General features: G+C 50.8%; 1 protein-coding gene across 2 annotated transcripts in view; it reads left to right on the top strand.

Moving 5' to 3' along the window:
* The window catches only part of STK40 (serine/threonine kinase 40), a 38,632-nt gene that overhangs the window by 856 nt on the left and 23,168 nt on the right, over positions 1-14,608 (top strand). The window lies entirely within an intron of this gene.

Raw genomic sequence — 14,608 nt, 5'->3', positions numbered from 1 at the left:
AGGTTTGATGCCGGTTTGTTGGCGGAAGGAAGAGATGACAGCCGCCTTCTGTGGCAGGATAGACTTTGCTCTGTTTTAAGTCACTGGAGGAAACCCATTGGCTTTGCTTGGTTTTGAGAGCAGTGGGGAAGAGGGTAGTCACTCTGGGCTGGGCGCATTTCCCTCTTGGCTTAGCTTTCAGGAGATAAGGAAGAGAAGAATATGTAATTGTAAGGCCAAAAGCATCCTTGTTTGTAAACAGTGTTTGTGAGCTGCTCCAGCACTTTAATGGCCCTGTTGTGCCAGTTGTTTACTGGTTGGATCTAGACAGTCTGGAGATAGCCCTCATTCATTCATTCATTCGTTCCCCACATGACAACAACAATATGTTTGCCTGGAGACGCAAGTACCCTATATTATAGTGATTAAGACTGGGCTTTGGAGGCAGTCTTCCTGAGTTCAAATTCTGGCTCACAGCTTTCTAGCTGTGTGACCTTGGGCACATTGTTTAACCTCTGTGCCTCAGTGTTCTCATCTCTAAAATAGGTTGATAACAGAGTTGTAAAGATTTAAAAAGTTAACATATGTAGAACACATAGAACCATGTCTGCCACATAATAAGCATTCAATAAATATTAGTTATTATTCCTATTTCAAGAAGCTCATGGTCTGGTTAAGGGAGACTGACCTGTAAACTAGTGGAAATGTGGTCTAAAAAGCCAATAGCAGCAGGCACAGAATGCTGTGGGAGCCCAGTGGAGGGAGCTGCTAGCTCAGCCTGGGTAGCAGGAGGGTCCTGAGAAGGCTTGGCTGAAGCTGTTACGCTGGAACTGCATCTAGAAGGATGGGAAGATTTAGCCAGGTGAGAATGAAGGAGCAAGGTGTTCTACTTAGAGACAAGTAAACTCATAGTTTATGCTAGAAACCTCAGCTTGTTTAATATGGTAGTGTGAAAGTCGACATAATGCAAGGTAAGGCAGTATAGGTTGGCAAGGGAATGCCACATTAACAATTCCGGACTTTGTGCCAAGGGCCATGGGGAGCCAATGAAAAGGTTTTAAGCAAAGGAGTGTCATGGTTGGATCTAGTTTTAGAACTATCTCCCTTGAGTCTCAACAGAGGAGGGAAGGAAGAGAGGAGAGACTAAAAGACTGGAGACCTCTTCAGAGGCTATTGCAGGCCTCTGAGAGGAGAGAGTTGGTGCTGGTGTGGTGGATCTTGGCTGAGAAAGCACTTTTTGCAACCGGTGGCAGGTGACAAGCTCCTGTATTGCCCTCGGCTTCTCTGCCTAGCACAGAAGTGACTGGTGCATGTGCCCCTCTCTTCCTGAGCTTGCAGGTCATTTGAGCAGCCAGGGAAGTAAGGTTGCCTTCTCAGAAGGCCAGTTGTAGGGGGTGCTGCCTTTGCTCCCTTGTACCTTTAATTTGACCTTTAGGGAAAACAGCAGATTGTAGTGGTTACCAGCCTGCTCGGCGCTGCAGTCAGACAGATCTGGGTTCTAATCCAGCCCTGCTAGTCACTAGAAATTACTTATTCTCTCCATGCCCAGCTTTCTCATCTGGGAAATGGTGACAGTCAGAGCCCCTCCCTAGTAGGGCAGTTCTGAGGATTAAAGCTATGGCAGGTTGAGCATTTAGCACACACTGAGTGAGACATGCTTGGAAGTGTTAGCTGTTATTGCAGGCCGCGGGAAAGAACTTCCAAAAAGTAGTTGATGCAATTAGTGGCAGCTGGAACTGTGTCCCATTGAGCTGTCAGAAGTGTCCTGAGGGATCACAAGAATTTTATTGTATTCTTTCTGAAAAGGAAATCAGTGGGGAGTTTACCCAGGCTGTATGGGAGCCATTTGGATGATTCAGCGCGGCTCTTTAAAAGAACCATTTTTTTAAAAATAGAAGTAGGACTGCTAAGGGGGGGAAAAAAAGTGTTTTAAAGTACGAGCAAAAGTAGAGTTTCTTCCATGTGTGTCCCTATTAGTGACCCTAGTCTGGTGCCTGAATTAGTATCATCAGGAAGCCTCTCATACATTGATGTGTGTAGCGGCTCAGAATCCACAACTTGAGTTCCATACACATGAGTGGCTGGGGCTGTGCTGGGATTAGAAGGAGAACGGAGAGGTAGGCAACAGGGACAGATGGGGCAGGCTCCTCACCAATTCACACATGCACAGAATTAGGCAAGTCTCTCACAGAAGCCTGTGCAGCATGTAGTGGGAACCCAGAGGAAGGAGTGATTCCCCTGGGAGATGAGGAGGAGGAGGTTGGGGAGAAGTTGGAAGAGCCCTTGGAGCTTATACTGGATTGCGAAGGGTGCGTAGAGTTATCTGAGGGCTCATGCTCCAAGCAGGGGAGCAGCATGGCACAGGCATGGATGCCTGCTGGTATGTGTGCACTGTAGGAACCCCGAGAGGGTGTCGCATAGGGTGTGAAGGGACCTGGCTGTAGGACACACTGGAGAGGGGGCACCAGTGCTCAGATGCTTGAACTAACCATTCTCTTGGTGAAGGGAGTTTCATTTTAAGTGGAGGAAACATTAGACCTGCATCTTCCCAAAAGCACTCTGGCTGTGGGTGGAGGATGGACTGGAGAGAGAGGGAGTGTGGAGTCCCCGTAGGAGGCTGTTGCAATAATCAAAGCACGGACTAGCGGAGGCCTGGATCAGGGCAGCGATCAGGGCTGCTTTGGGTGAAATCGGCTGGACTCGGGGAGTGTTGGGAAGATTAAGGGAAGGGCAACGGTGGCAGGTGATCCCAAGGTTCCTGGTGTGGGAGACTGAATGAGAGACAGTGGCCAGTGAAATCTGCCAGCTCCGTTCAGAAGCCCTGAGCACACCCTCACGGGACAGCGTCAGTTGTGGTCAGTGGCTCCCTGTCTGGCTTAGGGCCAGGCTTCCCTCTGATTTTGCCTGAGTCAGCGCCTGGGAGAAGGGCAGCTTCCCTTCCTTCACCTTTTCTCTGTCCAGGTTTGCCCAGGGAAGTGAACTTCTTCAGTGTTTCAGAAACTCAAGTGGCTGAGTCTGAAAAACTCCCGTAATTTCTGCAGCCTTCATATGGCCCTAAAGAACAGCCCTTCAGGCTGGCATTATCCACACTGATTCAGCAGGTATCAGACTGATGGGGTCCTGGACAGCAGCTGCCCTCGGAAGGAAAGAGCTCCCTGGAGATCTTATCTAGTAAGAGACCTTGAGATTGGATTTACTCCAGCGGCTGGGCCAGCAGACTCAGGCCTTCTTAGGAAGGAGAGGTGTCAGCCAGAGGCCTCATAGGACTCACTCAGAACCATCAGGGAAGAGCCCTTATTCCCCTGAGCTCAAGGGGAATATGGACTCAGCCTGAATGGGATTAGGCTGTGGGGGGGGTGCTGGTGGGTGTGGCTTCACATAGACCCTTTAGAACTGGGGAGCTCTCCACAGGATTTGTCCTTGCATCTGTGCTGTAAAGAAGGTAGAAAAGAAAGTGGCCTGAAACTAGAGCATTTCTTCCTTCTCCACCCTCCCAGGTGAGACTGTGGCTTTGAAGGTGGCCCTCCCCACGCTGCATATCCTCTGGGATTTGTAATCAAGATTCCTTTCACTTGCTGTGATTTACTTACTGTCTTAGAGATGGTTCTACTTTGGCACATGCATTTTGGGCTACATTGTGTCATCAGCATGTGTGTAATTTATTCAAGTTTTCTACTGATATACTCAGGTTATTTTCTGTCTTTTGCTCGCCAAACAAAGCTGAGGTGACTATCTGTATACATGTGATCTTCCCTGCGTTAGGTGTCTGCAGGATAAATTCTAGGAGTTGCTGCTCCAAAGAGTACCTTTCATTATTACTATTATTATTATTATTATTATTTAAAGTATTTCTAAACCCTCTTTTAATAAACTGAAGCATTGTGATTTTCCCCCAACAAGCAAGAGTACTCGTTTTTGGGTTGCGGTCCCCCTTCTCCCTTCCTGAGGGGTCTATAGCCCAGTGGTGATGGCTGTTGGGAGTCTGTCTTGGGTGTGAGCTTAGACTCCCCAGTATAGCAGTATACAGGGCTGGTGATTTCAAAGAACCATTTTTTTAGATAAAAGTAGGACTGCTGATTTTAAAAAAAGAATTGTATTTTAAAATATGAGAAAACAGTATTTAAAGTTTATTCTGTGTGTGTCCCTATTTGTGACCATAGTCTGGTGTCTGAATTCAGAGAAAGCATCAGGCCTGTATACTGCTATACTGGGAGGTTGGAAGCACAGAGGTCGCAAACCTGAGAAGGGCTCTTGTCATTCAGATGAAGTTATCCCCTCTGAGTATGTTTATAGACTGCCACCTACTTGGCAAAAGAGATGGACAGAGGATCTTCAGCCTTTAGGGAAGCTGTGACCCAAGGGACCAGCCTGGACGTTGCCGTAGTAATGCTTGTCATTTATCTTTGAGTTTAGGGCAGAGCTGGTTCAAGGTGTGATGAGGGAACAGCAGGTGCTTCTAGGAACAGGCTTGATTCATCCCCTTGGGAGAACTTGGCACTGGCGTAGCCCAAAGTTCTGTGGGGCTTTTGGAACCCCGCTACTGGTATCTGCCAACTCTGGGGAACAAGAATCCTGCTCCTTTTTGCAGTAGATATGGAGCTCCTGGTGTTACTGTGTTTAGGGCACGTTCCAAGGGATATGTTCTCTTCTGACTCCTTTCCCAAGGTGGTTTCCTAAAGGAACAGGAAGGAAACCAGCCAAAAAAGAAGGATCCCCGTCACCTTCCAGGTCCTTGGCTAAATACTCTGCAATACATATTGAATCTTTCTCACATCTAACGAAGAGTTGTCTATTTTACAGAGGAGAACCCCTAGGCTCAGAGGGGTTCAGTAATCTGTCCGCTGTTACACAGCCAGCAAGGGCAGAGCTAGATTTCTAGCCCACACTTGTGTGACTCTGGAGTTCATGCCATCCCAATCCTCCATCCTGGCCAGGCTCTGGCCCCAGGGAACCCAGCCCGCATGGAATCTTGGACTCATAGAGCCGTAGACCTGGAAGGGACCTTGACAAACCTGAAGCAGTCCCTTCTTTGCCAGAGGAATGGAAACTGCCACTGCCTGGAGACAGGTCCCTCCCCCTCCTGCCCTGTGAGCAGTGGGTTAGGAGACTTTCAACCATGTCATCCAGCAGTTAAGGGCCTAGGCTCAGAACCCAGTTCTGCTACTTGCTCTCTGAGTGACCTTGAACAAGTCACTTCTGATCTCCATCCCAGTTTCCTCCTCTACAAAATGGACATAACGCTCCTTGCTGCTAAGGTAATAACCAGGATTAGACACGAGGTGTTTATTGTCTGTAGCAGGTTCAGCCTAGTGCCTGGCCCGCAGTCAGGAACCAGGGGCCAGCTCTAGCGAGAGGCCCACGTGAGCTCTTTGCTAGCAGGTCTGTGAATCTCCCAAAAGCGGTGTCACAACCCAGCTTACAGGTCTCCTGTTTGAATGGTTTAATGGTCCTCCCAGCCCTTATGGAGACGAGATTGCGAGCAGGAAGTTCCTTGTAGGAATGTTTGCAAGTTACCTGGGAAAGCGTAAGTGTACCAGAAGTGCTTTTGTCCCTTCTGCCGCCCCACCCCCGGTGCAGCCTTGCGTCAGCAGTCAGGCCCATACATTCGGGGCACTTAAGCTCACACATGTGTTGCCGTGCCATGTTCCCTCAGTGTACCTTCTCAGGCTCAGCCTCCCCACCGAGTCCATTACTGCTCTTAATGATTTCAATGGGTTGAGAAAATTTTTAGATTTTTAAAAATTATTATAGTAGTCTGTGGTAAAATAGTTACACAACATGGAAGAATGTAAAACAAAACTCTCCCTCCCCTTCTTGGGCCCCTAGTTCTACTGCCTGGAGGTATCCATTAAGTTTCTTCTAGAAATTTCCTATGCATATTCAAAGGTGTGTATAATCTTTTTTTAAAAAACCCAAATGGGATCATATTATACAAATAGTACTGTAGTTTGCTTGTTTTTTAAATGTAATGTACCATAGACATCTTTATCAGCAGGTGTAGATTTAGTCTTAAGGGCTGCATAGTATTCCATTGTCTGAATGGAACAGATGTAGTGAACCAATCCTTTCTTGGTGGACATTTAAATTGTTTTCTGTCTGAGGTGTGTGTGTGTGTTGATTTTTGTGGTTCTGTCTTTTGTGATTTTTTTGCTGCTACACATGGGACCCTTGAGCACATTCATCTTTGTGAATTTGTGTGAGTGTCTCTGTAGGGTAACCCCTAGAACTGGAAGTGCTGGGCCTGAGGCGTGTGCATTTTCTTTTACTTTGTTGGCTGAGGTGGACAAGGCCCCAGGCCCTGCCCCGAGGAGCTCACCCTGACAAGAGAGACAGAGAAAAGAATGGGGGCTAGCAAGAAGATGGCGTATGGGCTGGCAAGTGTGGATGGCGGTTTGGGGACAGTGTGGATCCAGGCTCCAGAGAGCTGATAGTGCCCCCAGAGAGCCCATAGTGGTGATCAGCCCACTGAGGGACTCCTTTTTGGCCTCACCATATCCTACGTTCTTGTGTGGGGAGCGGGAGCAGAGACCCCGCAGGCCTCCCTGCATGACAATTGTTCATTGTCAAAGTTGTGAAATTTAATCGAATTGAATTTTTGATAGAGGCAGTTAAGGAAAGACAGTTTGCTGGCCCACGTCCAAATAGACTTTCTCACAGGATGATTGTAGTGATTTTTGCTGTTAAAAACAGCATAAAGATAGAGAATCACGTGCACCTGGGCCTAGCCTGGGCTTTCCCACCTGTCAGTCTGGAAACCTGGGATAGAAAGAAACTTAGCATTTGTCTAGTGCCTCCCACGCTTGGGCTCCCGGAAGTCCTCAGGGGACGCTGCGCAGGGCAGCGCTGTCCTCTGGTGGGAGACTGAGGAGCAGAGAAACGAGTCCACAGCACACAGTGGACACAAAGGTGGCTCTCAGACTCGGCCAGCCCTTCAGTCGCTTGATGCTTTCCGTTTGCCTGATTTGGGCCACTGAGTGACAAGAACCTGGAGTCCACGTGGGATCCTGTGGCAGGCCTTGCACCTGGGCTGTCACTACACAAAGCAATAACTGATGGTTTGAGCTGAGGGGCCCCTATCACATGTTCATGCCAGGGTCCCCCTAGTCGTAGGGAGGCTGGCATGAAGGGGAGGGCTGTCAGTGACAGGTCTGCTGTCACTGCGCATGGCAGAAGGCCCCTCACAGAACCAAGGGGCCTGGTCTCCCAAGCCAGTGTGCTTGGCTGCTTCCCCATGCTGCTTCTCTGGATGGAAGATACCAGGGCAGCACAGCCTGAGAAAGAGCTAGTAAGTCTGTCCCTTCCTCCTTCGACACCCACACATAGTGACGGATTATTTGTTGTCACATCAGCTGCTTCCGGAGGCCCTTGGGAGGGGTGAGCTGGTGGCAGGGCTGGTGAGGCCGCCCTGGATGCTGTTCTGGTGGCTCGCAGAGTGGCTGCTGGTGAAGCCCTTTGACCTGTCTGCACAGGCTGTTTTCTTGGGCCATTTCTCTTTTCCCCAGAGGGGCCTACACGTCCACCTCTGTGTGCACAGCCTTGGCGCCTTTTCTCCCAGTCACTCTGAGACACATCCTCTTGGCCAGGGGCCTTTCACCTCCATCTGTCCCTCCAGCCTTCCTGGAGGCCACGAAAGAGCCCAGTGGGGACTCGTTCAGGACAATGGGACGAACAAGGACATCACTGATGACATAATCTCCTTGTGTGTGTGATCTTGCCTGCTGGAAGACACTGGAGATGGACCCCGAGCTGCAGGCACCGGGCTTCCTGTGAGCAGTGGGGTTTTCAGGCCACTGCTGGCCCCCACGCCTGCTGTCCTCAGCCGGTCACAGTCCTGTGAAGAAAGGCAGCGGCAGAGGACGGTCTGTGGGGATGTGCTGAGGGAAAGCAGGCTGGGCACAGGGCCCTTTCTGACCGCCCCTCCCAGTTCCCACTGGGCTGAGTCACTTCCTCTCTGGCTGCGGCAGGTACTCTCCCACATGCCCGAGAGCAGAGCAGGCTTCAGGGGGTGGGGTTCACCCTGTGCAACAAGAGAGCTCTGGTTAGAAGCAGCAGCTCACTGGTTATTATCCCCGAGGCAGTGAAGCACAGCGTTTAGAGAATGATGTGATGTTATGTATTCTTGACAAATTGGAGCTATACATATCCTGCATTTTAAAAAGGAACAAAATCATCATGCTGTTTGGAACAGTGAAGATGACAGCACAGGCATGAATCTTTGTCATCAGGGAGTCCTGGCTGAAACCAGGGATTACTAATCCGCCTCCCCATCCCCCCAGCATCCATCCTGAGCACAGAAGCAAATGGCTTCCTGGGGAGACTGCTTATAGCCTTCAGGCTGCCAGGGAGAAGGGTTATCCTTGCTTCAAAGATGGCTGTCATTCAAACTCAAAGGAAAAGCCCTCAAACAGCCCCCTCACATCCAGCTAGCGGGAGTAGAAGGGAGCAGGCCGCAGGCAGCCGCCTCCAAGCCAGTGAGCTGGGCCAGGGTCTCTAGGCTTTGGTTTGTCAGCAGTAAAAGGGGGAAATCTTTCAATTATGAAGTCGTGAGAATTAAGAAAATCGAGGAGACACTAAGAACAGTTCCTGCCAAGCAGTAGGTTAGGTGCCCATCAAATGATAGGAGGTATTCGCCTGGAGAGACGTGTCACCAGGAGGCTTACCTCAGTCAGCACAGAGCAGGGAACACTCACCCTTCATTCAGCAAAGACCCTACGACACCACCAGCCACAACATCATGTCTGATCCTTCAATCATCCCACTTTTACAGATGAGGAAACTGAGGTCCACAAAGTGTAGGTGACTCTCAGAGGGTAGGTGACTAGTTCAGGGTCACAAAGCAAGTGAGTGAGGGAAGTTGGAATTTGAACCTGGGCCTACCTGACCCCAAAATCCATCTTGATCTCCCAACTGACATTTGAATAACTGGTCCATGGTTTGAAATGCTTGGTTCCATGGGCTGCAAATTCCTGTTGGTTCCTTGGGTTGACTTTGTAGCTGGAGAATAGGCCTATAGGAAAGTTGGTGGCACTGTTAGAAGCACTGACATATTAGTATTGAGGTGCAGTGGGGGTGGCTCCCAGAGTGTTTGGGTCAGGGAGGCGTGGGGACCCTGCCTTGTTGGTTGAGGGGAGGATGTCCCAGTAACCCTCCTCAGACTCAGCCCTTTTCTCCATAGAGACCCAGCTCAAGGGGCCTGAAATGCCTCCTTCTCCAGGGAGAAGCACAGCCCCTCTCTTGCTGCTCACCTGCAGCTTTCTGGCTTGGCAGCTCCCTGAGCAGGAGAATGATTGCTTATAAGGAGCTCCAGATGGTACTGTCCTTGCTGTGATTGGCATTCCAAGAACCACAGCCAACATCAGATAGAGAAGGAGCAGCTGAGGAAGCAGTGTGGTCAAGTACAAAGAATGTGGGATTCAGAATTGGAAAACCTGTGTTCACGTAGGTGAACGCCAGGAGACTTTAGGCCAGTCTCTCAGTATTTCTGAGCCTCAATTTCTTTTCCTAGAGAATGTTGTATCCTGGAGCCAGGGGGTGACCAGTTACAATCGCATGTTTCAGAAGTGCTTTGTAAGCTATAAAGTGCTGTACAAAAGTGAATGTGAGGGTGTGGGCCTCCTAGTGGGTTCTGAGTCCGAAATTCACCACTAGAAAGGGGCTCTGGCAGTTTCTGAGGGGTGTCTGTAAGGCATGGGCCATAGATCATCTTAGTATTCAGATTTCACGCTGCTCACCACAGGTCTTGTCATTTCATTCCAGGTGTAGTCAGTCAGCTAAATACATGCCTGGGCCAGAAGTTCTCTTTTCTGGGGGAAGCAAGAGTGGTAGGAATTTTCCTGACCAGCAGGAGGACCTTCACACTACACACCTGAGTGGACAGGAGGACCTGTCACTGATGTGAGGGGCCAGGCCAGGCTTTCACTCCCACGCTCCCACGTCTTGCTGCAGGAAAGCAGATCTTTTCGCTGGACTTAGCAAAGCGGGGGCTGGTCTGTCTCTCCACCTGTGAGGGGCTGCGCCCAAGCTGTAGGCATGCTGTGAATGGGTCTATTTCCTCAGTGGGGGCTGCTCTCCAGCAGCAGGCACTGTCTAAGCACAGCCTCTGGCGATCAGCTGCCTAGAATGCAGGCCTCAGGCATCCAGGCGTTTCTGACACGGGGCTTTTCCTGGACAAACTTCCCAGCACCACTGCAGCCCAGTTACCTACACTGTGACCCCCTGTCTCTCTCATCCTGGGTTCTGTCCCCTGCCATGAGCTGGTAGACCATGGTGCTTCCTTCTGGGTCCCACTCCAACCCTGGCCTCTGGCTGGGTGATCAGGACCTCTGTCCCCTGCCCAGGATGGGTTTTGGTGCCTTCTGGGTGCACACACACAGTTCTACACATTCTGTTTTCTCATTCAGCAGATTGCTAGGCACCAGGTGGAGTGCAGGGGAGCCAAAGTAAATTGGGGTTGCTCCCTCAGGGGAGCTCACAGCCTGGGGCCTGGGGTTAAGGGGAGTCAGACACATAAACCAATGGTTACAGCACAGCAGGAGAGGACAGGTGTGCTCAGGTGCTCTGGGAACTGGAGGAGCAGAGGACTTGCTGCAGAAGGTGACATCAGTGAGGACCAAGGGAGAAGGACGAGCCAGCCAGAGAGAGGAGGGCAGGGCAAGGGTGTTCATGACACACTCAGGGAATTGTGAGTCATTTGGTATGGCTGGATTTAGGGGGCATGTAAGGGCAGCGCGGCTGGAGAGGTGGCTTGGGTCTGGCCAGGTTCACTGAGGAGTTTGTTTCTTCCTGAAGACCGTGGGAGCATTGGAGGACCCCCATAGCAGAGACAGACAGATACTGCAGGCCCAGGTCCCCAAGCAGAGGAGCAAGTGCAGCCTGCTGGAACCTGTCCAGCCCCAATTACACAGGTGACTGAGGTGGAGTGTTCTGATGGAGTCGCCCCAGCATCCTTCCTGATCAGCCTCATGGAGAGCAGTGCCTCACCCTCCTGAACCTGGTGCCAAGAGAAACCCTTTGAAGGTGTGCTGCAGAAAGACGCCACCAGGTGGCAGACCTGGAGATTACACAAAGACCTCATTTTTTTACCCCATTCCTTTAGCAGTGTTTGGGGTGGGGAAGGAAGGGGCAATCATGCCAAGCTGGCTCTGCCCAACAAGTATGAGATTCCAAGTTTTGCCACTGTGGGCTGTGTACCCCCTCCCCTTTCTCCCCCAGAAATCCCTTGTGCACCTGTGATTCTGGACAGCAGATTCCTCCAGAGTCTGGGGAGCTATTCATTCCAGCAGGTCGCCTGTTCTCCCCCATCTCGGGGCACCTGAGAGTAAGTTACAGACATTGTGACCCGTCATCCCCCAGCACTTTAGCATCTGTCACCTAAGAGCAAAGACATTCTCCTATATCCTGTATTATTCCACAGTGCAATATTCAAACTCAGGAAATTTAACATTGATACAAGGCTGTTATCTAATATACAGTTCGTGTTCAGATTTTGCCAATTGCCTAGTCATGTTCTTTATAACTTTTCCCCACAGGACCACTTATCGCATTTACTTGTCATATGTCTTTGGCCTCCTTTAATCTAGAATAGTTCTTCAGCCTTTTTTTAACTACCTGACACTAGTGTGTTTGAAGCCTACAGGCCTGTTTTGTTCAATGTCCCTCAGGGTGGGTTTGACTCATGATCAGATCCAGTTTATGCATTTTTGGTAAAAAAAAAAAAAAAAAAAAAAAATTAATGTAAGTGTTGTCATAGCCTTATAAGTGCATCACAGCAGGAGTAATGTGATGCCGTGTTTCCCGGAAAATAAGACCTGGCCGGACAATCAGCTCTAATGCGTCTTTTGGAGCATAAATTAATAATATATTGTATAAGATCAGGTCTTATATTAATTTTTGCTCCACAAGACACATTAGAGCTGATTGTCCAGCCAAGTCTTATTTTCGGGGAAACAGGGTGTCAGTTTATTCTGTTATTGGCAATACTGTCTTTGACCATTTGGTTAAAGTTGCAGCTTTTTTTATTTTTTTAAATTGAGGTATATTTACACACATTGAATTTCACAGATCTTTACTGTACAATTCACTCATTTTGACAAATGCACATACCCAGAAGTTATGTCCTTCGATAGTAAAAGGGGTAGTTTTACAGCCCAGCATATGTGCTCTGTCCGCCTCCCCCAATCCTGCTCCTGGAGAGCTTGGAGTGGAGGCACTAGGTCTTAATTCCATCAAGTGGACCCATTTGGGGTGACCTCCTCATGCTGTGGATGGTCCCTCCCTGTGCCCGAGGTGATAATGGCCAGCGGGTGCTCCAGCCCCTGCTTCCCCCCAAAGCAGTGAACAAAACCAGAGGATGACATGCTGTGTGCCTCTGCCCAAGAGTAGGCACTCACTGCCCTGGGCCCGTAAGAGCTGTACGCCCGCTGCTGCAGAACGTGCACCTGGCACTACAACCGTCTGCTCCTCAGCAGCTCAGCGCACCCCCAGGCCTCCTGTCCTCCCCACACCAAGTTGAGCATGTCACTCAGGCTGGCCATCAGGCCACCTGGCCTGTAGTCTCAGGCGAGCAGAAAGCAGGTTCAAGGTGTCTTAAGCCTTTAATCTAGTTGCCCTCCTGCTCTCCACCTCCCTAATTCAGTGCCTAACTGTCCCTTTCTCCTTGGGCAGAAGAAATCCAAAGTTACTGTGTCTAAGCTAACAGCACAATTCATCAAATGCTTACACTGTGCCAGTAGGTACTCCGCTGGGCCTGTTGTGTGGGCTGTCTCACTCTGTCCTTAGACCAACCTTGGAGGGTAGAGGTACTGTGCACCACTTTGCAGATACAGAATAAGTAACTTGTCCAAGATCCCATCACTACTAACTGATGGTGCCAGGCTTTGAATCCAGGTTTGGCTCACTCAGAGGTTCCCAGCCAGTGTGCGTTATGTAGATCAAAATGGTGATCCCTTCAGCCGAAGGGCCCCCAGTCCTTGCAACCCCAAGTGCTATACAAATGTTTCTCTTTGTTATGACAGGAAAAAGACCAAGACACGTTACTCTCCTGTGTTAATGTCCTGTGGGCAGAGACTCTTTCCGCCTCCCTCCTGGGATCTGCTGCAGGTCTGGCACACAGTCCCATAACATGTGGCAAATAAGATTGAGGCCAGGGATGGGTGGGAGCTCTGTGCTCACTTCCAGGTGCCAGGAGCTCACAGAGGTGTAGGGCTCTGCCTTCATGAGACACCACCACAGGTGAAGTCCAGAAGCCTGCACAGCTCAGGAACTTTCTGCTTATTTGTTTGTTCTGGTTTATTTTGACAGAGCCAGGAAACATAGGTGGGTGGGGGGGACGTAGGGGCTGCTGACAGGCACAGCTTGAATATTGATGCCTTCGGCTCAGCCTGATCCAGCAGTGTAGACATAGTCCTTTGGCTCTTAACAGGAGCACAGAAAGAAGCTGCTGACAAATCGTGGCTACCAGCTGCTGCTGTCACACATGCACGCACAGCAAGTGCTGCACTGGGTCAGTCTGCTGTTTGCTCCTCGCAGGGACTGGCCTTGTACTCTGCCTTCCCTGGTTTGGTTTGCAAGGTCGCCCATCTCTCCAGGACCCCAGAGCAAGAAGCCTAGGATGAAGCTGAGGGCAGAACTTGCTGCTCATGTGGGCGGCCCCACAGCTGCCCCTCCTGCTTGTGGGGTTGGGGTCACTCTCTGGCTCTGTGCACGGTTTGAGTCGGCTGCTGGAGGCCATGCACCTGCGCACCTGTGTGGGGGTCTGTGGGGGTGCTTCTTGTGTGAGTGATGGGCCCCTCCATGCCTTGGGCAGCTTCAGCTCCTTTGTGGTTGGGCGGAGCAGAGGACACACTGAGCTGGGGAGGCCTCAAGACCATCTCTTTGCGGCTCACCTCCCTTTGGAGTTGGTGGTGTGTCCACCATTTTGAACTGTGCCCTGCCATAGGTGCCTTGCCCGGCTCTACCCTGCCCAGCTATCCAGTACTACTCTGTCACGCTGTGCTCCTCGATTTGGCATCAAGGGCCTTAGGCTCGTGTGTGGCTAATGGCCCAGACTTCATTGCTTTATGGGGGAGATGGCCTCACATGGCCCAGCAGCTTTGAGGGGACATGACTGTGGGGACAGAGTCCCAGAGAGTGATTTCCAGGCTCTCGGCCTCACGTGGAAAGGTGGTGGCTCGGTTATTAGATGGCCATCTGCTGTGGCTGGGTGGCCATCAGCTGTTACAACTGCCGTGGCTACGCTGGCGTTGGGGTGGGTGGGTGGGTGGGTGGGTGGTTGGTTGGTTGGTTGGTTGGTCGGTTGGTCGGCAGAGAAGCGGATGGCGGATTGTGCGTTGTGTGGCTCCTGCTTCCTGTGGCTCCAACCCAGCCGCCAGCGAGACTATAGTGGTGTGAACCCCCATCCATGGCTCCGTTGGTGTTCCTTTTTGGCCTCACCATATCCTGCGTTCTTGTGCGGGGAGCAGGACCAGAGACCCCGCATGACACGACGCCACCCCCAAATTGACAGTATGGCAGGCCTCTCCTCTGGGCAAGCCATGGTGGCTGTGGGGAGCCGAGGGCCTCTCATGCTGAGGCCCACACTGGCTGCCTAGGCTGGGCCAATCCAGTGGGACCCCTGCTTTCAGGATGAGGA

The sequence above is a fragment of the Rhinolophus sinicus genome, linkage group LG06 (assembly GCF_036562045.2).
Source record: "Rhinolophus sinicus isolate RSC01 linkage group LG06, ASM3656204v1, whole genome shotgun sequence".
In the NCBI taxonomy this organism is placed as follows: domain Eukaryota; kingdom Metazoa; phylum Chordata; class Mammalia; order Chiroptera; family Rhinolophidae; genus Rhinolophus; species Rhinolophus sinicus.
The sequence above is the reverse complement of the archived record's forward strand: the minus strand, read 5'-3'. Positions and strand labels throughout refer to the sequence as shown.